Below are 24047 nucleotides of genomic sequence, written 5' to 3' on the forward strand. Positions count from 1 at the left end.
CTCAAAATCCACTACTTAATCCATCACACCCCATTGCTTCTCACTGAAACATAAGCTACCATATTGTATCTTGTATGTACCAATGCCTAGGTCCTAGCAGGGGCTTAATGTTTGTTGAATGAATGAATGAATGGAAGCAAACAGAGCTTGAAGTCTTCTAGTTCTGGAAAAGCAGCCTTGGGCCTTAACAAGAATGTCCCTACATACCAGTTGATTTATGAACTTATCAATGGAAGTGTTTTGTCTCAGCCCCTAAACATATGTACATAACTCTTACTGAAGAACGTCAGAGATGGTGTCCTGTCCATCAGTCACTGCAAAGGTTATGTCTCCAACTCTCTCCCTAAACCCTCTCCTATTTCCGTATTGCTTAATTCTGTGAGTGGCCGCCACAGTTTACTCAAGGAAGACACTAATTTCTGCTGTCATTTCCTTTTCCTCTGTGACTCACAGCCACATCGTCATCAGTCCATCTCCTGAATAATTCTAGTTTCCATATCCTTTCATGGCTTCCCTGGCTCAGAGCCTCACCATTTCCTTATCCAGAACTTTGAGCACCATGCTCTCTGCCCCCAGCCTCTTAAACCCATTTCAATCTGTCTTCCTTTTCAAGCCAATCTCTCAAAAATGCAAATGTCACCTTTCAAAAATGAGAATTTCTTTTTCATGACCGCCCCCTGTGTCAGCCCTAAAATGGCTCCTCATCTCTTACAGGATGAAGTCCAAACCATTTATTTGATATCTGAGGTCTCCCAAGCTCCAAGCCCTATCATTTTGCCCATATCTCTGCACGTCAACAATGATGAGCTCCTTTCTCTTCCTTATAAAGCCCGTGTGGCCTCACACTTTTCCACCTGCCTTTGCTCCCCGTCCCTTCTGCTGGCAGCCCATCCTAGTCCTGGACCCCTCCACCCTCCACATGGCTAACTCCTCCCCACCACAGGTTCATTTAGGTGCCCTTCTCCTTCTTTACCACTGTCACATTCAGTGCTTGTCACTACACTTAGCTCCGAGTATCATGACTCTCTTGACGTATCTGTCTCAGCATCTAGATGGTGAATTCTTCATGGGCAGGGTGCCAGCTATATTCATCCTTGCACCCACAGTCACACGTACCTGGCACAGAGCACATGCTCAAAAAACCTTTTAATGACTCTATAAATCGGCCAGTGAATGAATCCATAAACGAATTAATAATTAATCCATAAATTAAAGAATGAATAAATGTCAAAGACATGAATCCTATCCTGTGAGTGATTTTTATGTATTTACCATTAGGTATGAATTTTCCAAATTGCTTTTGTGAAGTGATTTATATTTACACATTATTCTGCCTCTGTGGGAAATGAGTTTCCATCACGTTGAAATCCTCTGGGCTTACAAGCACTTCCTTTTATCTGTCCTGAGTCAGAGACTCTTGGAAGCTGGGCTAACACTTCGAGCCCACATAGCTGACTGGTGTGTGATTCACTAATGTTCTCGAAGAGCACGTGAAAGTTCAGATGTGTCTTTTCTCCCCATAGCAGTTTACATCTTGGAGCGGGATCAATCATACCTGTAGTTACTTGAAGGATTAGAGGTTTTGTCTCAAGAAATGCAATTACTTTCACATGTACATCGGTTCATCATTCATCTAATCCCCTCCCCCCACACACACACATCAAATTAGCATGGAAATATTTCATTTTTGCAGCTGTCCTCAACATCTTCAAGGAGCCTAAGGGCTTAACTTGAGGATCATGGCCAAGCCATAGAGGAAGGAGAGAAGGCTCATGGATTGGTTGGGTGGGCAGGTGTTTCTTCTAACCCGCTCCCCATTCCTTCCCACTGGCCTGCAATAGTGAAAGAGGACACCATCACATTTGATCTCCAGAATTTACTTATTAAAATGTAAATAGGCTGAGTGTATTTTGGACATACCATTACCACATTCTCAGTCATGAAAAATGAGCCTAGTTTCTAAAATGCTATTCCTATTACCATTTTAAATTCACACATCACTTAGGATTGAAAATGATGACATGGGTCCTTAAAATCCAATGGGAAAAGAAAGCAGGTGTAGCAATATTAATCTCAGATAAAATAGACTTTAAATGCAAGGATGTTATGAGAGACAAAGAAAGCCACTACATACTAATAAAAGGGGCAATTCAACAAGAAGAAATAACAATCATAAATGTTTATGCACCCAATCAAGGTGCCACAAAATACATGAGACAAACACTGGCAAAACTAAAGGAAGCAATTGATGTTTCCACAATAATTGTGGGAGACTTCAGCACATCACTCTGTCCTATAGATAGATCAACCAGACAGAAGACCAATAAGGAAACTGAAAACCTAAACAATCTGATAAATGAATTGGATTTAACGGACGTATATATAACATTACATCCCAAATCACCAGGATACACATTCTTTTCTAGTGCTCATGGAACTTTCTCCAGAATAGATCATACGCTGGGACATAAAACAAGGTTCAATAAATTTAAAAAGATTGAAATTATTCAAAGCACATTTTCTGACCACAGTGGAATACAATTAGAAGTCAATAACCATCAGAGACTTAGAAAATTCACAAATACCTGGAGGTTAAACAACACGCTCCTGAACAACCAGTGGGTTACAGAAGAAATAAAAAGAGAAATTGCTAAATATATAGAGATGAATGAAAATGAAAACACAACATACCAAAACCTATGGGATGCAGCAAAAGCGGTACTGAGGGGGAAATTTATAGCACTAAATGCATATATTTAAAAGGAAGAAAGAGCCAAAGTCAAAGAACTAATGGATCAACTGAAGAAGCTAGAAAATGAACAGCAAACCAATCCTTAACCAAGTAGAAGAAAAGAAATAACAAGGATTAAAGCAGAAATAAATGAGATAGAGAACAAAAAAAACAATAGAGAGGATAAATATCACCAAAAGTTGGTTCTTTGAGAAGATCAACAAGATTGACAAGCCCCTAGTTAGACTGACAAAATCAAAAAGAGAGAAGAGTCATATAAACAAAATAATGAATGAGAAAGGTGACATTACTGCCGATCCTGAAGAAATTAAAAAAAACTGTAAGAGGATACTATGAACAACTGTATGCCAACAAACTGGATGATGTAGAGGAAATGGACAATTTCCTGGAAACATACAAACAACCTAGACTGACCAGAGAAGAAACAGAAGACCTCAACCAACCAATCACAAGCAAAGACATCCAATCAGTCATCAAAAAGCTTCCCACAAATAAATGCCCAGGGCCAGAGGTCTTCGCAAGGGAATTCTACCAAACTTTCCAAAAAGAACTGACACAAATCTTACTTAAACTCTTTCAAAACATCGAAGAAAATGGAACACTACCTAACTCATTTTATGAAGCTAACATCAATCTAATACCAAAACCAGGCAAAGATGCTACAAAAAAGGAAAACTACCGGCCCATCTCCCTAATGAATATAGATGCAAAAATCTTCAACAAAATACTTGCAAATTGAATCCAAAGACACATTAAAAATATCACACACCATGACCAAGTGGGGTTCATTCCAGGCATGCAAGGATGGTTCAACATAAGAAAATCAATCAATGTATTACAACACATTAACAAATCAAAAGGGAAAAATCAAATGATCATCTCAATAGATGCTGAAAAAGCATTTGACAAAATCCAACATCCCTTTTTGGTAAAAACACTTCAAAAGGTAGGAATTGAAGGAAACTTCCTCAATATGATAAAGAGCATATATGAAAAACCCACAGCCAGCATAGTACCCAATGGTGAGAGATTGAAAGCCTTCCCTCTAAGATCAGGAACAAGACTAAAAGAAACTCTACTAAAAGAAATAGAAGGGGACCTTAAAAGATGGAAAAATATTCCATGTTCATGGATAGGAAGGCTAAATGTCATTAAGACGTCAATTCTACCCAAACTCATCTACAGATTCAATGCAATCCCAATCAAAATTCCAACAACCTACTTTGCAGACTTGGAAAATTTAGTAGTCAAATTTATTTGGAAAGGGAAGATGCCTCGAATTGCTAAAGACACTCTAAAAAAGAAAAACGAAGTGGGAGGACTTACACTCCCTGACTTTGAAGCTTATTATAAAGCCACAGTTGTCAAAATAGCATGGTACTGGCACAAAGATAGACATATTGATCAACGGAATCGAATTGAGAATTCGGAGCTAGACTCCCAGATCTATGGCCGACTGATCTTTGATAAGGCCTGCAAAGTCACTGAACTGGGTCATAATGGTCTTTTCAACAAATGGGGCTGGGAGAGTTGGATATCCGTATCCAAAGGAATGAAAGAGGACCCCTACCTCATACCCTACACAAAAATTAACTCAAAATGGATCAAAGATCTCAATATAAAAGAAAGTACCGTAAAACTCCTAGAAGATGATGTAGGGAAACATCTTCAAGACCTTGTATTAGGCGGCCATTTCCTAGACTTTACACCCAAAGGACAAGCAACAAAAGAAAAAATAGATAAATGGGAACTCCTCAAGCTTAGAAGTTTCTGTACCTCAAAGGAATTTGTCAAAAAGGTAAAGAGGCTGCCAACTCAATGGGAAAAGATTTTTGGAAACCATGTATCTGACAAAAGACTGATATCTTGCATACAGAAAGAAATCCTGCAACTCAATGACACTACAGACAGCCCAATTATAAAATGGGCAAAAGATATGAAAAAAACAGTTCTATGAAGAGGAAATACAAATGACCAAGAAACACATGAAAAAGTATTCAGCTTCACTAGCTATTAGAGAGATGCAAATTAAGACCACAATGAGATACCATCTCACACCAATTAGAATGGCTGCCATTAAACAAAGAGGAAACTACAAGTGCTGGAGGGGATGTGAAGAAATTGGAACTCTTATTCATTGTTGGTGGGACCGTATAATGGTTCAGCCACTCTGGAAGTCAGTCTGGCAGTTCCGTAGAAAACTAGATATAGAGTTACCCTTCGATCCAGTGATCGCACTTCTCGGTATATACCCGGAAGATCGGAAAGCAGTGATATGAACAGATATCTGTATGCCAATGTTCATAGCAGCATTATTCACAGTTGCCAAGAGATGGAAACAACCCAAATGTTCCTCAACAGATGAGTGGATAAATAAAATGTGGTATATACACACGATGGAGTACTACACAGCAGTAAGAAGGAACGATGTCATGAAACATATGACAACATGGATGAATCTTGAAGACATAATGCTGAGCAAAATAAGCCAGGCACAAAAAGAGAAATATTATATGCTACCACTAATGTGAAGTTTGAAAAATGTAAAACAAATGGTTTATAATGTAAAATGTGGGGGAACTAGCGATAGAGAGCAATTAATGAAGGGGGAACGATAATCCAATAAGAACAGATAAGCTATCGGGGGTAAATTTAACGTTCTGGGAATGCCCAGGAATGACTATGGTCTGTTAATTTCTGATGGGTATAGTAGGAACAAGTTCACAGAAATGTTGCTATATTAGGTTACTTTCTTGGGGTAGAGTAGGAACGTGTTGCAAGTAAAGTAGTTATCTTAGGTTAGTTGTCTTTTTCTTACTTCCTTGTTATGGTCTCTTTGAAATTTTCTTTCATTGTATGTTTTTTCTTAATTTTTAAATTTTTTTTTTATTTTTTACACAGTTGATTTAAAAAAAAAAGTTTAAAAAAACAAGGAAAAAAATATGCAGAGCCCCATTGAGGAGCTGGTGGAGAATGCAGGGGTATTGGGCTGCCCCACCTCGATGATTGCTAATGTGCTCACAGACAGACATAAGGGACTGGTGGTTTGATGGGCTGAGCCCTCTACTACAGGACTTGCCCTTGGGAAGACGGTTGCTGCAAAGGAGAGGCTAGCCCTGCCTATAATTGTGCCTAAGAGCCTCCTCCCGAATGCCTCTTTGTTGCTCAGATGTGGCCCTCTCTCTCTAGCTAAGCCAACTTGAAAGGTGAAATCACTGCCCTCCCCTCTATGTGGGATCAGACACCCAAGGGAGTGAATCTCCCTGGCAACGTGGAATATGACTCCCGGGGAGGAATGTAGACCCGGCATCGTGGGATGGAGAGCATCTTCTTGACCAAAAGGGGGAAATGAAAGGAAATGAAATAAGCTTCAGTGGCAGAGAGATTCCAAAAGGAGCCGAGAGGTCACTCTGGTGGGCACTCTTACGCACAGTATAGACAACCCTTTTGAGGTTCTAATGAATTGGGGTAGCTGGCGGTAGATACCTGAAACTATAAACTACAACCCAGAACCCATGAATCTTGAAGACGATTGTATAAAAATTAGCTTATGAGGGGTGACAATGGGATTGGGAAAGCCATAAAGACCACACTCCCCTTTGTCTAGTTTATGGATGGATGAATAGAAAAATGGGGGAAGGAAACATACAAACAAACAGACAAAGGTACCCAGTGTTCTTTTTTACTTTAAATGCTCTTTTTCACTTTAATTATTATTCTTGTTATTTTTGTGTGTGTGGTAATGAAGGTGTCAGGGATTGATTTTGGTGATGAATGTACAACTATGTAATGGTACTGTGAACAATCGAATGTACGATTTGTTTTTTATGACTGCTTGGTATGTGAATATATCTCAATAAAATGAATATAAAAAAAAAAAACCAGTGGGACATCATAAGTGCTGAACTATGTGCTATTTCCTTTCAACTTTGGGGCTGCTGTTATTCCCCAATGACTCCTAACCACCAACATGTCATTCACTCATTCACTCATTTATTCAGAAAAAATCTAGCACTGTTACAAGTAAGATATGGTCTTTAAATACTTAGAGATGAATGATGCATGATCCACACTCTCAGAAGAAAGCCATCTCATGGAGGAGATGACATATACGTAAATAGTCATTATACCATGCAGAATGGAATCCTTCACACCCAACCAGTAACCCATGGATTCTTCTTTCACAGTTTAAAATGTCCATTTGTTTATGCATTTCTCTCCACAAAGTAAGCTACTTAAAGACAGGGACCTTGTCATATTACTCCCTAAGTTGTCCGTGTCTAATGCAGCACTGATTCCTTCCAACTGGGAGAATCACAGCAGTCTTCATGCATTTCCAGTAGGAAGAGGAAATACAAGAAACGGGATTTATGGCAAAGGGAATTTACCTGGCATAATATGAGGTGGTAAAGTGCGTTTGCTGAGTACTCTCATTTGATGGGCTGCATCAATGATTCTCAGCCATGGTGCACACTGGAATCACGTGGGGAGCTTTTAAAACACACCAAGGCATCTCAAAGTGTACTGATAGCTTGGCCCCACCCAGGCCAATTAAATCAGAATCTCCTTGGTGAGGCAGCAAAAGGGGCTGTGAACTTTGATACTTTCAAAAAATCCTCTCCTTTGTTTCTAATGTGTATCGATGGTTGAGAATCATTGGGTACATCAATAGAGTTCCCACGAGGTCTGATTGGGAAGCTAGACTGGCAATACATTTTAAAAGACCATGGAGGTAAAACTGTCAAGTTTGATCTTGTTTCACAGGCAAAAAGAAGCCAGTCTCATCTAGCAAGATAGATTGAGAGGGTGACGGTAGCAGTGGAGACATCATTTAGGAGCTATTGAATTGATCTGAACAATGCATGAGCTGGAGTGGATCCCAACATTGGTTTACCATTAGGTGAAAGTCACACACCTGTTAGATGTGAACTGATGCTGGCAGAACAGAGCTGAAGAGGACTTTGGGGTTTGGTGCCTGGGGGAAGAGGAAACTGGCCACAACCACGTATGAGTCGACGGTATCGTCAAGCAGGAAAGAATACCAAGAGAGGGCAGCTGATGGCAGAATCTTGGGGGCTGCCTATATTTAAGAGTAGAAGCATAGGGGATTTTCCAGCAAAGGAGCTTAAGAAAGAACGTCAGGTATGTAAATTCAGCAGAGTGGACAACTAGGGAGGCAAGATTTCAAGCAAGGGGACATTATCCAGGGACCACATTTGGAGAGTGGTCAAAGAAGCACTGATGATCTCAGCGGGAGAATAAGTCATAGAAGGTAGGGGGCTTCCCTAAGACAGGAAGGAAAGAAGAAGGATACTTTCATTCTAAAAGTATTTATTGAGCATCTACTATCTTCCAGACTGTTCTGGGCAGTGGGAATACAGTAGTGAGCAGTACAGACAAGGTGTTTGTTCTCTTGAAGTTTATGCTCTCGCTGTGGGGAAGGGGACAAAAGACAAGTAAAGCGATAGGAAAATTTTGAGCAGTAAAGGATGAAAATTCAAGGGGTACGATCTTAGTGTGGGGAATGATAGTATGATCCTTTGGGTGCATGAGGAAGAGGGTTGAAGAATGTGGAGCAAACCTGGACTAGCTCCTGAGTAACATGTAGGAGGAGCAACACGAGATGAACACAGGATTTCAGCCAGCAGGGAGGGCTGGGTGAGGTCTTAAATTACACTTAACAGGCTCTGGCGTTGCTGCGCAGCTGGGGAGCCCTGGCTGCGTATGGAAGAGGTGGGCTGCACAGAGTAGGGGGTTGGTAAATTCTTCTCAGTAAAAGGTCACCAGGGCTTGGGATTACAAACATCACATTAGAAACATAAACAGCTGAAAACCACAGAATGTAAACGCTCAGAGTCACAGCACACTCATCAGCTCATGGAATCCATACAGTAACTGAGCACATTAAGAACCCTACTAACTCTGCTATCTAGTTTCAGAAGAGCTATAATTTAGTATTGCTAGCTATCAATTAGTCCTGTTTTCTTTATCTGTAAAATGAGAGGGTTGAACTAACTGATCCCAAAGTTCTCCTCCAGCTCTGTCAATGATGAATGTTAGAGCACACGTGAAATTCCGAATGTTAATTTGCTTCTTTAACACTTGCATTCAATGTTTAACTATTGCTGTTCAAAAATGCAGCCTCAGAGCTACTGCGATTTGAGAAAGTCTTTGCACACAGTCTTTAGTTTTAGGGTCCATCTTGGTTTTCAAATTGTGAAAATAAACAAACCTAAACTGTGGTGGGAGAAATCTCAATTGTCATGGGTAATTGAAGAGGGTAAGTAATAGCAGGGCTGCTAGAAAAGTATCTAGAGATGAATAGGTTCCAATATTTCCAAGCTTGGAAAATTGCTTTCTGAATATTAGGAGAAAAGGAGCTTCAACTATTTGGCTGATAGTCGCTACAGGCACTAGGTTATGAAAATGTGGCTCATCTCCCAGAGCTAGGATTAAATCAGGTGAATAAATGTGGGACCTCTAATATCCCTGAGTAAGAGTTAACCAGGCCTTGGCTAGATCCAGAAAACCTAAGTTAAAATGTTATCAACTGGATAATCAGTCAGGATAATTAAAGACATGGAGTACAAGCTAGCTATTCTATTTAATATTTTAAAATTCTTATAATTTTTTCATATGTAATATGACTTTTGAATAAAACTATATACATAATCTTGAAATAAATGATGCTAAATGTGCCTGCTGTTTCGAAGAGCTACATTTGTTACACATCCCATAATTGAAATCAAGTTCTTAACTGCTCAAGGAAAATTCAGCACTAATTCTCCAAGTTACTTATTTGAAAATTTAGCTATTAATAAATAATGGCTCTTTTAAAAAGCATATTTGATGCATTATTAGGGAAAGGAGTCTTTTGCATAACTAACCACACTTTAGTTTTATAGCCAAAGCCTTTATTTATGCAGATACATTGAGGTTTCAGTCTTTACAATAAGGTAACAAATATTAACCAGCTGTTTTCCTGACAAAGTTAATGTTGTTTTTATTTGCAATCTCCTAAAGTATTGCTTAAGCATTTTTAAGTACTGGGAGATTCAGAGGTGGGAGTTTTCTTCAAATCAGTAGGATATATACTAGTTGACATTTAGAAGGAAAAGTGAATAGTGGGAAAAAAGCATGCCTGAGGTCAAGATGAATCACTTTGGTTGCATCGTCCAGAAATTCCCTGGTCATTTGAGGTTTGGGTGTTTTTTCCTGCTCCCTTCTGCACCACCCTGGATGAGCACTTGGAAGCACCCTGGAGGCCTTACCTTGGGTGCCAGTGCTGGGCCTGAGCTCAGCTGGAAATCCCAGAGACTTGGGGAAGCAATTAAGGGGCCTGGCCCTGCAGCGAGGACGTCTTGACTGCTGGGAGTGCCGGTGTGCAACCCAGACCTGCAGGCCACACTCAGGTGAAGGCTGGGCAGGGAGAGAGAGCATGCCCTCCACCCACGGGAGGAGGGAGCTGGCCATTCTAGCAGGGGCCTCCAGACCCACCACCAAGCAGCCTGCACCCTGTGCTCCTAGGAGGCCACCTGGGTTTCCCACACAGGACTTCAGCTTCTGTGGGTGAAAGACGGCCCCCTTCCATCATAAGGCATTTGTACATGATGTAGCTCTGGATCCTTCTTTAAATTACTGACAGCAAAAATCTTCCAGTCAGAAAGATCTTGAAGGCCTAGAAAGCAGCCCAAGAGGTTTTCTTATTTTTTAGAGGTGCTAGGAGAAGCTAGAAATTCTTTCTGTGTCTTAATTTCTCTCCACAGTGTGCTGGAATCTTGGAAAGTTATCTGGTCAACCTTTGTATATTAGTATCTCCCAAAACTGTCATGGGCTTCACACTTTCTGACATGGGCCCAATTGTGAGTCTAGGTCACAGGTTTTGCAGTTTGTTTACACAGCATCAGGCTAATAAGCAGCCACTTGTTGTAGACAATTATTATAAACAATCAGGAACATATTAGCAGCTCACAGTCCTATTGGATTGATCTCATGTGCCTTCATTTTAGATTACCTCTGCATGCCTTTCTGCAGATGGTTTCTTCCCCATGCAATCTGTTCTCGTAATGAACTTCTGGATAGGATATGGAATATCTGCATGGAATAATGATGACCAAACCTAGCAACAAAGACTTGGCTGACTGTATGCTGGAAGCTGTATAGCACACAGGATCACAGCTTTCCAATTCGAAAAATACTAATATGCCATTCAGCTCAGCCTCCAGGAATTTTCCATATAGGGCCACCTTTAGGAATGAGAGTGTTCAAGGAAGGAGCTATCAAAGAATTTCAACAGTTTAGGAAAAGTAGGAATTATATACCTTTGTAAAACTTGCAAATATTTAACCCATTTTCTCTTCATTTCCCCTCACTCTTCTTATCTCTGCTTCAAATTATAAGACAGTTTACATATTTTGCTTCTGCCTGAGTTTGGGTTTATCTTTTCAGTTTTAGGTTCCACTTGGGATAGGAGGAGGCAGGGTGAGGAATCTCAAGCATTGTTGGAAGACCCACCTTCTGGTGCCTGCCCTTCTGTGAGCTACAAAACCTTGGGCAAGTCACATGTCCCCTCTGGGCCTCAGTTTCTTCATCTGTAATAGGGGTGTGTGTATTGACTAACTTCTCTGAAGCTCCATTAAGCTTTAATTTTATATGAAGTGCAATTAAAGAAAAAGCACAGAGACATTATACTCCAAATCTGAGCTTATTTAAGCAGGTACAGAAATTTATGAGGACACCTTTCTTTGAAGGTGCTGGGCCAGGTTTTGCTACTGAGAGGATTTGAAAAGGTGAGCGTTCATTCAAGTATGAGCCCTGCTCCTTTGGGAGTTTTCTGGGGCCCAGATAGACTTGGCAACGTGGGATCAGAGCTCTGCTGCCACTCAGCTTTGATGTCTCCGGCTGTATACTTTGGAGAAATGGGGCAAATAAACATAGCCGTACATTTAAATTTCCTTTATGGTATAGGTTGCATATGAGGGTTTATTTTTTTGCCGAGGAGATAAGTTGCACACTCCCTTAAATATTAACATGCTTGCCTATAAATTTTTTTAGCTTGTTGCTATAAAGCAAAGAATGAGGTATAGTTTTGTCTTGGTCCTGCCATAAATACTGGAGGAGAACACTGCTCTGGTAGTCAGTTTGCAGATTTTTAATCTTCCTTTGCTTTTGACAAAAAGGGATGAATCATCACATATTCATTTAACATTATTCCATGCTGGGAATTCTGGTAATAAGAAAGCAGGGTGATATAGTGAGAAAGGATGGGGTTGGAGCCAGCTAGCCAGACTTGGGTTCAAATCTCAGGTCTTCTAGTTACAACCTCAAGGGGCAAGTTACTTAAAGTCCAGAAGCTGTGCCTGCATCTGTAAAATGGGGATAACAAGACCTACCTTCCTTATGGGGTTGTTCATAGGTGCCCTGTGAAAGGTAACCGGGCCAATTGACTTTGGATCAGTGGCTTCATCTCCCTAATTTTCAGCCTCCTCATTTTGCAAAAGTGAGATATTGAACCTCACCTTGCGTTGGGCTAGGATTAAAAACAGTGAGCCGAATGCTTCCAGCCCAGGGTGCAAAGCAGGACTCAGCAAAGAGTAGTTGGTTTAGCTCAGCCCAGTGCAACGTGCTTTTGGCCTTCTGGAGCTTGTAATCTGATGGGGGAAGTAGGAAGCACCCAGACCAAACAAATGCTCATATCGGAACGCAGTGTATGATTAGGTTCCGAGTGGTGGAGACAAATTATAGGGTTTGTTCAGGTTAGAGAAGAGGAAAATCAGGAGGTGCAGAAGTAGTCAGTTTCCACGAGTAAGGGAAAGCTGAGCTCAATAGGACCTGATGGGCTTTTAAGGATGGAGAAGGAGATTCTGAGAGGAAAGGGAAAGAAGTTACTCTTCCCAGGAAAGGAGACTCACAAAGGCAAAGAGGCAGGAAATGGGCATGGGTACAGCAGCTGAACTGAGCAGAGGGGATGGGGAGGGAGAGCTGGGGGAGGAGTCTGGGTAAATTGGAGGTCATGATGATGAGCAGGTCAACCCAGAGCGAGTGCCAGGACACAATGATAAATGCTTCATGACGGTCAGGATCCTTAGACCCAGTTAAGACTGCTAGTAATCATAACCATCCCCAACTCCCAGTAAAATCTGGTGCTCCCTGAGTGCAGAACTTACTCTCTGCCCATCTCAACTGATTTCTGAGAGCACTGCGGTTTCTCTCCATACCAGCTCGTGCAGCATGTAGTCAATTTATAGTTTACAGGGATTTCTCACACACCCATATATGTTTTCCACTGAGGTCTGTACTTTTTCCTAGGCCCACCCAAATTCCAGAGCATGGTTCACTTGTGAGCCAAGTTCATATTCTTTCTCTTTGTTGCTCTCTCTCTTTCTAAAGCCTAGGAGAAAGCTACCTTTTGACTGCTTTCATTTATTTTTAACAGAAAAGAAAGAAGGACTTCAAGAAATAAAAACTAATTGCAATGGTCACTTCTGATTCAATTTATAGTCAGAGCAATAGTGTTTCTAGAAGCAACTCCAGCGTACTTCTGTCACATCAGAAGCCTTGATCAGATTTTGAGAGGCTATAGGGTTATAGCCCTTTAAACTCCTGTAAAGGTTTACAGAAACTTATGTGAGAGGGTTGGCCTAGATTCTGGAATCAGGGTTTCTTCAAAAATCAGAAGTGTATCCAAAGGGAGTCAGGTCCTCAGGCAGCAAAATAGGAATCGTTTTTGGTCGTTTTGAGAATTCTTGGTCCCTACTAACTTATAAGATAGAAAGCAGAAGTGATTTTCCTAACACATTCATAAAAATCATCTCATTTTTCTCTCCTAGCCTCTCTCAAAGTGGAGAGAGCAGGAACCAGCAACTCTTCACGCTTCCCATGAGCCCAGCAGTGTGCTGTGCTGAGCGGAGGTTCAAATGTGAGTATAACACACCCCAAGGGCGCTGGCAGGTTGTACACCTGGCATTCTCATCCAGGTAGGTCGGATTCCAAAGCCCATGCTCTTCGTGTCGGAATGCTTCTCTGTCAGTCCTGTTCTAGATCAACCTGCCAGGGACTTTTTCTCACTCTCCTCCCCTCTTTTGTCTAGAGGGTTTGAGGTATTTTTATCAGATATTTTTATTCTCCCATCCAGAAGTTCATGTGTTACTTAATTGACTTTTGCTAAGAAAATTAAGACTGTAATTTTTTAAATCCACCTACATATTTTTCTAAACTACTATAATGCAGCACTTTATAATTCTCCAAAGTTTTGCTTAGTCTCAGTTCAGCTCTGAAAAACCAGAAGGTAGTCCCAGTTAAACAAAGTTTAAACTATATGTAGGTTCAAAGCCAGCAACTAATTGTTCTGAAGGGAACTGGCATGGTTTACTTACTTTCTCTCCATCATTATTGCTATCTTTTTTGGATCCTGTTTGTGTTCAAAAGGTTGCTGATCTTATGAAAGAATAAACTTGAAAAGTCTTGCTTTAATCATTGCAGTAATTAGCAAATTTGGACAGTGTATTATCTTTCTCTTTTTATTGGAAACACATTCAAGAATGGGCTTGTAGTTTATTCAGCGTTTCTCAGGAAACTGAAGCACTTAACTCGCAAAAGCCAGGTGCTCAGCCAGTTCTGAAGGGGCCTGAGTTGCTCGAATCTTCCTGTCTGCAGCGGTTATCATATAAATGATCAGACTACAAGAGAACATGAAACCACGCTTCCAAGCCAAGGATGCATTTTTAAAATCATTCTAGACGTTAATTTTTTGAATAACTTGATTGACTTTAAGGAAGAAAGGGAATGGGTTAACCACACTTCCAACAGTAAATGGAGGACAAGAAATTTTCACTACCAACAGGCTTAGAAGCAGCCATCTTCCATGTGTCTGAAGATTCTGGGTTGCCAGTCGAGATTAATCTGTCAATTTCTCTGACTTTTTGCCAAGGTGTGTGTTGAGCGGGGAGACTGCCAAGCCCTTCTCCACCCTCTTTTCTGCTTGGCACCTTCTGACTCTCTACTGCTTCTTTCCTTCGACCACCAAACATGCTTAAGACTCCCCTCCTTCTCTGCTTCTCTGTTACATGGGTGAAGGGTGACACTATCAACCATTTCTTCTTCACAAAATCCCTACTTCTGTTGCTACTGCTTCACCAATAATTCATTCTCTTTCAGCTTCATGGGCTTTCTTATTCTCCTACCCCTTTATTAGGTTTCCCAAAGTCTTCACTCATCTACTTTTTTTATTTTCTCTTTACACTATCTCTTGGCAATCTCCACCTTATCCAATTGAACAACCACTCCCCTGAGATACCACCTGTATTTACAACATCTTCTGGGACATCTCTCCTAGAAAAACTGCTCAGGTCTCAGAATTGGTCTGTCCAAAGTTGAACTATTATTCTCCCTCAATCCAGTTACAGCTCCTGATTTTTGTTTCCTATGAATGGGGCCCTCCCCATCCCCTGCCATCTTTATATTCCTTTACTCTTTGCATCCAGTCCAGGGTGAGCCCATAGATCCTATCTTCTTAATACATCTTGCACATGTGCCTTCCTTTCCCGTTTCCATTCCACTGTCCTGGCCTAGGTCTTCATGACTTCTTACCCAGACTCTCAAAATACCTTTCTGACTAGTCACTTGGCCATCCCTCTCTCCCCACACTGCTTCCTGACTGTTATTTGTACAGTGAAGCTCAGAATCCATTAGCTTGCTGGCTAAACAAAGACAAAGACAAAAACAAAAACAAAAGCAAAACCTTCTGTGACTCCCCATTGTCTACCAATCTGAGCCCCAAAGCAATTCGTTGCATCCAGGTTTCCCTTGAGCCCCATCTCCCACAGCAGAGCAGGTGAGCCTTCGGGACTTACCACCTTGCTTCAAAGCCCAGCTTGAAGCCAGCAAGAGAGTCACTTGACCTCTGAGCCAAGGTGACCTCATCTCTACAACAAGGCTAATAATAAAGCCTATGTCATAGGCTGCTGTGAGGATTAAGGAAGATTTAAAACTGTGTCTGGCCCCGAGACAGCACAGAGGTATCATCCATAATCATCACGGTTATCACGATCAGTCTCTCATTCTTTCCCTGGATTAACTTAACCCCTTTCCACACTGTGGGTTGCACCAATGCCCAAGTTGTCCTCCTGGCCTCTGATGGCTTCACCTCTCCATTCTTGTTCTCAAAATCCTATTTGTCCTTCAAGGCTCACCCCTGATGCCCCTAAGCTGTTTCCCACTGACTCCAAAAGATACGGCCCTTTCCTCTTGGACTTCCCACAGCCCTTTGTTAGGGCTCCTCAAGTAACTTTCACCACGTCTGCCTTGCATCATAGCTGTTCTGGTGCTTTGTGTATTTTTTTAAATATTTCTCCCCCTCCATCTCCATCCAAGCCTCCTCCTAGCTGCGTGTTGTAGGTTCCTTGAGATCAAGACCAAGTCTTCTCCATTTACATCCTTTGAAGCAACGACCGCCCAGAGCAAGCCATAGACCATTGGTTAGTAAGCCCTAGACCATTTCTTCATATATCGAAAACTAAATGAAGTGCTGTATAGAAAGCATAGTTCAGGGAACATTCCCAGGATATTGGAGTAGACAAGTTAATATCCATAATTATAGAATTTATGTTTAAACATCCATCATATCATCGTGCAGTCTTAGACTCTGAAACACCGTATAATGCCATATGCTGCTCCCAGCTGGAATGAAATGCATTTGATTGTAATCAATGAAAAGTGGCTTTTGTAAGTTTGAGTCCTATAATATTTCGTCTTTAAAATGGGCAAACTTAGAAAATTCTCTTCAATTTAAAATTTAAAACACATTGAGGGCCAAATACCTTTACTGCCACAGGTATGCTAACCCAGATCATATCTAAATGTAGCATTTGAGAGCGACTGCAAGGATGCTAATTTTGTTGTCTCCTGGATTTGCTTTGCCATGGATCAAATGACCCTTTTCCACCACCCCTTTCCTTGCTTGCCTTGCCAGTGTTCAGACTTCCAGCCCACGTTCCCACGGTGAACCCTGCAGGCTCTTTACTTTTCTGTTTTATTTCTATTTTCTTCATTTTTTTTTCTCCAAAATACTCAACATGTTCCCTATTTTTTTTCCCCATTGGGTTTACACAACTGTGATATGCAACTATGTGGTTCCCCGTTTCTTCTCACTAGCAAAATTGGTTTCCTTCCTTAATAACTATTTAAACAATCCTAGCAGCCGAGCTATCACTTTGTAGTGTCCTCCAAGAGGGAAAGCACACCGGTTAATAGTTTTCAGATATATGTGTTTTCAAAACACTACAGATAAAACATTTTGTTTTGTGTGTTTGCAGGATGGGTTGGATGTAGGTTCACAGTGCACCTGAAGATGTAGTTATAGCAAAAATTATGCCTTCATGTCAATGCACAGTGATTCAACAAATATTGCCTGAGGAATTATTTGCATCCAACACTGGCCGGATGGAAGAAGAATCAGGTAAAACCTCCATTGTCAAGGACTTGCATTCCAGGAGGGGAGACAAGTAAAGTGAACAGGCCTTTATAAAGTAGGACCCAGTGGGAGGAACTGGCTCTGCCCAGAAAGTTGGGGGAATTCAAAGGGAGCACCTGACCCAGGTGTTGTGGGCTAAGATGGTTCTCTGACTCAGCGCAAGTTGATGGAGAAAGTTTATGGAAAATTAAATTATGGACCTAGTGCTGTTTAAAAAAAAGAATGAAAAAGGATCCTGAGAAGCAGAAACATATTGGACAGTCTATCAAAAGAATTATAAAACACATTTCATATAAAACTACATTAAACTAGTGTCTATGTGATTCCCAGGTTCTAATATGAAGCTTATTTAAAATCTGTGTTTAATTTGAAGTCACAAACAATATTCTGCCACTATATATCTGTGTACATTTACTTATGTTTTTTTAGATAAAAATTACGTAAGTAAATGATTTAATCAGACTCCCTCTTTGAGGCTTACCCTTATTTTTCTTTTCTATCTTCTTTTAATTCATGTTATATCTGTGTGAGGGTGTGTGAGATTGCCTCTGCAAGTTTACTGTAATCCTTTGGGGAATAAAGAAATAAAAGGCTAAAATTGTCAATAAATTATTTGGAGCTGCCCATAGGCTGCCACTTTGCAATCTCAAAGGTGAGCCAGTCACTTGCATGGGTGGGCAGCTCAGCTCCCAGAGGTCCAACTTACTGCTAAGTGGCAGCACAAACATTGCAAAACATGTTGTTTCTTGGAACACGTGACATCCTGCCTCCCTCACCAGTTATGGTCTTCAAAAGTGTCCGTAGTGGGGTCGCATGAAACATAAGTCAGAGGAGTGAGAAACATTTGAAGGGGGTGAGGGGAGTTCAGAAAGAGTTTTGAGGTCTAAAATGATGGTACAACTTGAGATTCAAAGTTAAAGAATGCCTTTGCTGCAGGACTTCTTAATATGTTAATATGTTAATTAGGGTTTTTAATATGTTAATGATCACTGTGAAGTTCCAAGAGGGAATTATAAAAGAGAAAGGATTTCCCAAATCTCTCTGGGTGTAGATCTTCATATTTCTTGCAGGGCAAGCATTACATAGAACCCTTTTCAGGACAGCTGCTCATCAGCAGAACCTCCCAGGGTAGAAGATGCTCTGTGGTCAAATTTGATTTTGCCCTGGGACACTCCCTCCTGCCCTCCGGCTAGCGGAGTTGCTGCTTCCCCCAGACAGGAAACATGTGGTCAACCCCCAACTCCCAGGAAACAAGTCAAGATCGCATGGAGTGCAGCCTTCCCTCCCCTCCCTTCCCCAAGGCATCCTGGGCCCCTGGGACTAGCCAGCCCGTCTTCTGTTCTACCACTCCCACCCACCGGTCTGACCACCCCAAGCCCATGGTGGCAGGTGGGTTGTCGTGACAGGAGCTGGAGGCCTCAGTGTCTCTTGATTGGATTATAACAGTTTCCTGTTGACAAGACTAGTGTCAGGTGATGGAACAGCCAACTCCTTTGTTAAGGGGTGATGGCCACTGTCACTGTGGCAACACTTTTTTTAATACTGTTTAGAGGGCAATTTTTTCTCTTTTGGATACTTGATCTTTAATCTGTATCTTAAGTAGAAATTATGGATTTGGAATTTATGAAACAAGACAAGGTGTTTGAAATAAAGTACCATTGTGTTTTAACCTTGTTGACATTGAAATATTCTCTGTGCTTATTTATTCAGTTTCATTGTTAATGTTGTTGGTAAATACACACCTACACAGTCTTTGTAACTTTGTAATTTATGTGTGTGTGTGTGTGTGTGTGTGTGTGTGTGTGTGTGTGAGATGTAGCTCACTATCTTATAAATTCTTTTCATGGACTTGTGAAGATACAAAGAAGACAGGGTGTGGTTCTCATTCTTTAGTATTTAGAGAATGCTCCACACAGCTGCCAGGACTTCAGTGCTGATATATTTTCTTTAACTCCTAAGAAGTATGTGGTTGAGGAAGAGCACAAATGCTGCCAAATTTCACAATGTTTCAAAGCAGATGGTAAACTTTTCAAATTTGTTCTTGAGAGATAGGAATAGACACAAAGGATAATTAGGAAGCAAGAAAGCAAAGTTGACCTTGCATTCTTTGGCAAAGAGGACTAAGGTGGAGCAAGATAGCGATCTGAAAATATTTGAAAATGTGAACATCCTTGAGTGAGAGCATTGTTTGGCCTGCAGGAATTTGTTTAGCAAACATTCAGACTGAGAAACGACACTGTAAATTGCTATTGGAAACTGGAAACAGTTTTAATGGAAGCAGAGGAAGAAGAGGCAATCCCTCATCAGACACACAGATATTTCATCAGGGCAAACCCTCAAGTTCTTTAGAGGAGAAGGATATTCTTGATGCATTCAGCGTGATCCTAGGTTCTAGGTTCATGACTAGCATGGTGTTCTTTAGGTTTGTTTTAAGTTGGGGGCTTTTTAAGTGGAAAAAAAGTCACCATTAATTCAGCATACACAGTATCCACATACTCTCTCTGTCTATAAGAAAAAACAGAGCTTTGATCACATCTGACCCTTGGACTTAGATATAACCCAAAAGTTTAACCATAGTGCACAGCTCTGCACTGCAGGGCAACATACCAATGAAATGAGAGACGTTCTATATATCATCCAGATGCATTTTCCATATATCACTGATCATTAGATATGCATATGAATGACTACTTTATAATTTTGCTTATCATTTCTCAGATTTACTTAGAGGATTTACATAAAATTAAATTTACATAAATTAACTCAACCATTCATTCAAGAAACAACTATCGGCCTTTGTATGCACACACATAGTGGATTGATCACGCAGTTAATGAAATTCAAGCTTCAGGGCTCTTCACTTTCACTGGCCCTTTCCAAAGCCTTGTACCTAATTTTATGTTCATAATTTTGTATTTGTTTTCTTCAAAACAGGGTCCTCAAACTAGATAATCTTCGGGGTCCATAAAACCTTGATCAGCCTTTGATGCCAGCACTGGAGAAAACAGTCAAGAATTTCATAGTCAACAGCCCGACATCAGGACAAGTCCGACTGAAATAGGATGTGGATTAGAAACCTAAACCCAGGCCACCTGCATCCTCAGAATACCTGGGAATCTGATTTCCTGCTGCAGTTCTCCTCCTCTGCATTGCCTACTTTGTTCTCAAACGGCTCAGCAGGGACTCTGGGGTTTAAGGTGATCGGTAACCCCAGTTCATGGCCAGACTCAGAATTTCTTTTACCCCAAACCCATCACCAAGGATATGGGTAGCCAGTGAAGCCACAGTGGACACAGCCCAGTCCACTGCTGAAGGAAGTGCTTGCTTTGCTTAGTGTGGGTCATTAAATGTCTAGATTGCTCTGAATTTGAGCTGCAGGATCATGGAAAACCAAACCAAACAAAACAAAACTTTGCTTATCTAGTGCTATTTTTTTTTTTTCCAAATGTTTCAGGCCCAAGGTAGCATAGACATGCTTCCACTTAATTGCCTCCTATGGAAAATGAATCGGATTGTTGGCACATGTGTGTTGCTGTATCCAAAATCAAAACCTTGTCTTCCTTCTTGTATATCTTCTGATGTCGTGTGCATCATCAGGCAACCCAATCCATCTTCATATAATGACTAAAATATCTATTTTTACATTAGAGAATTTCAGATCTAGAAACACAAAGCATATTCTAGAACTAAGGCACATGTGAACTTCTGGAGTCAAATGGGACCGTGCTTCCTATGGCTCACTGATCTGTTCACTGTTAAGGCACGATGTCCATTGACAGGAGCGTAGGTTCATACCTGATGGAGTTTTGCCCTTTTCTTTGTGGATGGAGCAGAAATGCTATTGGCTAAAAAGCTCTGGAAATGTGGTAGAATTGGTAATATGAATTCCAATGACATTACATTAAGTGGAGATCCCCGCACCATTGTCTGAATTGAACCATACAGCATTTTGCAGAAGCAGCAACATTTGTCGGATTAAACTTTCTTGCCTTGTCTGTTATGAAGAATGCCTATTTTCTGATTTTTTTTCTTCCCTCTCAGTGAAGTAAAACTTATCAAATAGAACTTTCACAGCACACTTATTTTTAGATTGTAATTTTTTTTCTCTCCCTTTATGCCTCCAACACTCCCTTTAAAGTTGGGGAAGCGGGCTCACCTTTGTTCCTATGGTGTAGAGTGTAGTTGGGTGGAAGATTTGGCATTTCTGGGGCCACTTACCTCCGAAGGTACTACCTGGCCATGCGGTTTCTTTTCCTGTCTATGAAACTGGCACCAGGAAGCTGCCTGGGTGGCACTGAAGAGCCAGGAATGTCAGGTCAGATGTGCCCCCTTCAGGGACACAGAGCAAGATCCATCCTTGCTCGCTCTGCTCCACTGCTCTCCAGGTCCCCAATCCTTCTCCAGCCATCCCCTACCCTCCAACACCACCAAAAGCTCCACTCCCAAGATGACTCCCATGAGATTAAGCGTGAGAGAAGGATGGAAAATAACCTGTGCCTGTGTTTCCTCTTGCATCTGCACATTAACAAGCAACAAACTCTTCTTTACAAATATAAAAACTGTTTTTAACTCTTGCAAGACTTTTCTATTTGTGGAGTAGAGTTATTTTTATTTGAAAGAAGAATTCAGACAACACATTTGGAGATACCTGATTTACTCCAGTGTGATGTGCTTGAATTGCTCCAGTGGAAAAGACAGTAGCTGGGTCACTTATATATTAAAAGACGGCTGGAAATGATTAGTGAAGTTTATATGTCTTAAGCAAACCTTCTCAGAGGCTTGTCATTTGTAGCTCTACCATGCTTACAGCTCCTTCTCTGGTTGCATCTGCCATACAAATACACTACAAACAAGGCTGGACTCTGAAGCAATGCACGCAAGGAAGTCAGTGACTGCTCTGGGTTTCTGACACATGGGGGGCACGGTTTAGCAGGAAAGGATCGTTCAAGTACTTGACATTGATTAAGTCCAAAAAAGTTTGACTATCAATTCGGTGTCCCAAGTTTGTTATTGTCGTTCAGGTATATAACTACACACACAACCAAAACAAGAAAGTACAGCCCTTTCAAGATTTCCTCAATGCAAAAGCAGAACGAGGGTGTGCTCAGCCTTGTGTGAAGGGGCCAACAAACCTGCTTTTCTTGGCTCTCCAGTGCTGCTGGTGTGTGAAGTGTGGGGGCTTTCTCTCTCTCCGCTCCCGCCAAATATGGGCTGCCTCTATCGGTTATAAGTGTGAGGAGAGGAAATTGGGGAAATAGCACTTTCTGTAAAATGACCACAACTGTTGGTAGGAGGAAGGAGTGGTGGGAGGGAGGTCTTTTTAAAAATGTGTTTTCCTTAAGCAACCAGAATCACAAAATTCAACTAAATCCTTTTCTGTAAAAACCCCAACTACTTGTGCATATATTTAATTCAGCTTAGAAATGCCGTCTCCGTTATTTGAGGAGCATTTCTGAGATGCGACAATTGGCGATTTGGTTAAACTCTTCCAAACTTTTATGAGCCATTGGGAAGACTTGTCCTCTGACCTCTGGGTCACTCCCGGGATGGTCATTTATTATATCAGCTAGGAAAGGAGGAAACTGCTAAAAAACAAAACTTGGGGAAAGCATGGAAAGTGTCACCCTGGGGAAACTGCCCGTGAGGTAAGTGATTAGTTCTTCAGCTGGAAGTTGCCCTGACATTAAGTTTTCAAAAAATGATGGTATTTTAAAGTGCCATGTAGTTCTATTCTACTCTTTTGTTTTGATTCTTGGGAAAATTTTAAATTGGACAAAATTGATCACCTAAGGCATGTAAATACTGATTGTTACATAACTGTTTAGACATTTATGAAAGAGGACAGAATTGGGATAGGATGATGAGATAACAGTTGATGGTGTGTGTGTGTGTGTGTGTGTGTGTGTGTGTGTGTGTGAGCATATGGTTTTGGGTTTTAAAAAAAACTATAAGAATCACTTGTAATTAAAAAAAAAATCCTTCTTGTAGGTCAAAGAAAAAAAACAGATTAAGGTATTTTCAGATAAAAAGATTAAGATATTTTCAGATAAATCTAAAAATTTGGATTTAGTGGGAAAATGATCAGTCTTTAATTTACCAAAGTTCCATTGTGCCTTTGTTGTAAGTTTCATAACCAGTGACTTAAAGAAACTGTGAGGTCAATAAACAAGTTGTGAGGTGACCAACAAATTCTTGTTTTCTTCAGGCAGCTGACGCGGAAGTGCAGAGAGGAGTTAAAACTAGCTTTGCAGGAGCAATGTGGAGGTTTCACCCAGCGTGACATTTATTTGCTGAGAATAGTCTGAACTCACATAAAATTACACGCAAATTATCAAAGGCATTATCCAAGGGTCGTGATAAAGTTCATAATGCTTTCAAAGTCAGAATTGTTTACATTCCTCATACCTACGACAGAAAACTTACATAACTTTTTTTTTCTCATAAGGATAGGTAACACATTTTAAAATATCCCCATGAGGTTTCGCCTTACAGCAACCTAAACTGATTTCTCCACCAACAAAGGAAAATAACTGACAGAGAATTACACGAAGAACTATATGATGGCTGAAAATCAGTAACAAACTCGCTCTGACAGAGACTATGAGAGAAAAACACTTGCAAAGTGAAGTGGGAGCAATTCTTCTCCCACAATCTAGATCACTTGCACCCACAGCAAACAAGACAACATCTGGATATTGTTTCTCGGGCAAGAATAAAGCACTTTTTTTTTTTTTTTTTTTACCCCATCATTAAGTAAAAACCCTTTTTCCACACGCAAACAGCACTTGTAAGTTCCCCCAGATAAGCTTAGACGTCTTGAATGAT

The 24047-nt window shown here is 40.8% G+C and overlaps 1 protein-coding gene across 5 annotated transcripts in view; it reads right to left on the bottom strand.

Moving 5' to 3' along the window:
* KCNJ15 (potassium inwardly rectifying channel subfamily J member 15) overlaps positions 1 to 24047 on the bottom strand; it is a 52903-nt gene that overhangs the window by 22943 nt on the left and 5913 nt on the right. The window lies entirely within an intron of this gene.

This window comes from Choloepus didactylus, chromosome 1, assembly GCF_015220235.1.
Source record: "Choloepus didactylus isolate mChoDid1 chromosome 1, mChoDid1.pri, whole genome shotgun sequence".
Classification (NCBI taxonomy): Eukaryota; Metazoa; Chordata; class Mammalia; order Pilosa; family Megalonychidae; genus Choloepus; species Choloepus didactylus.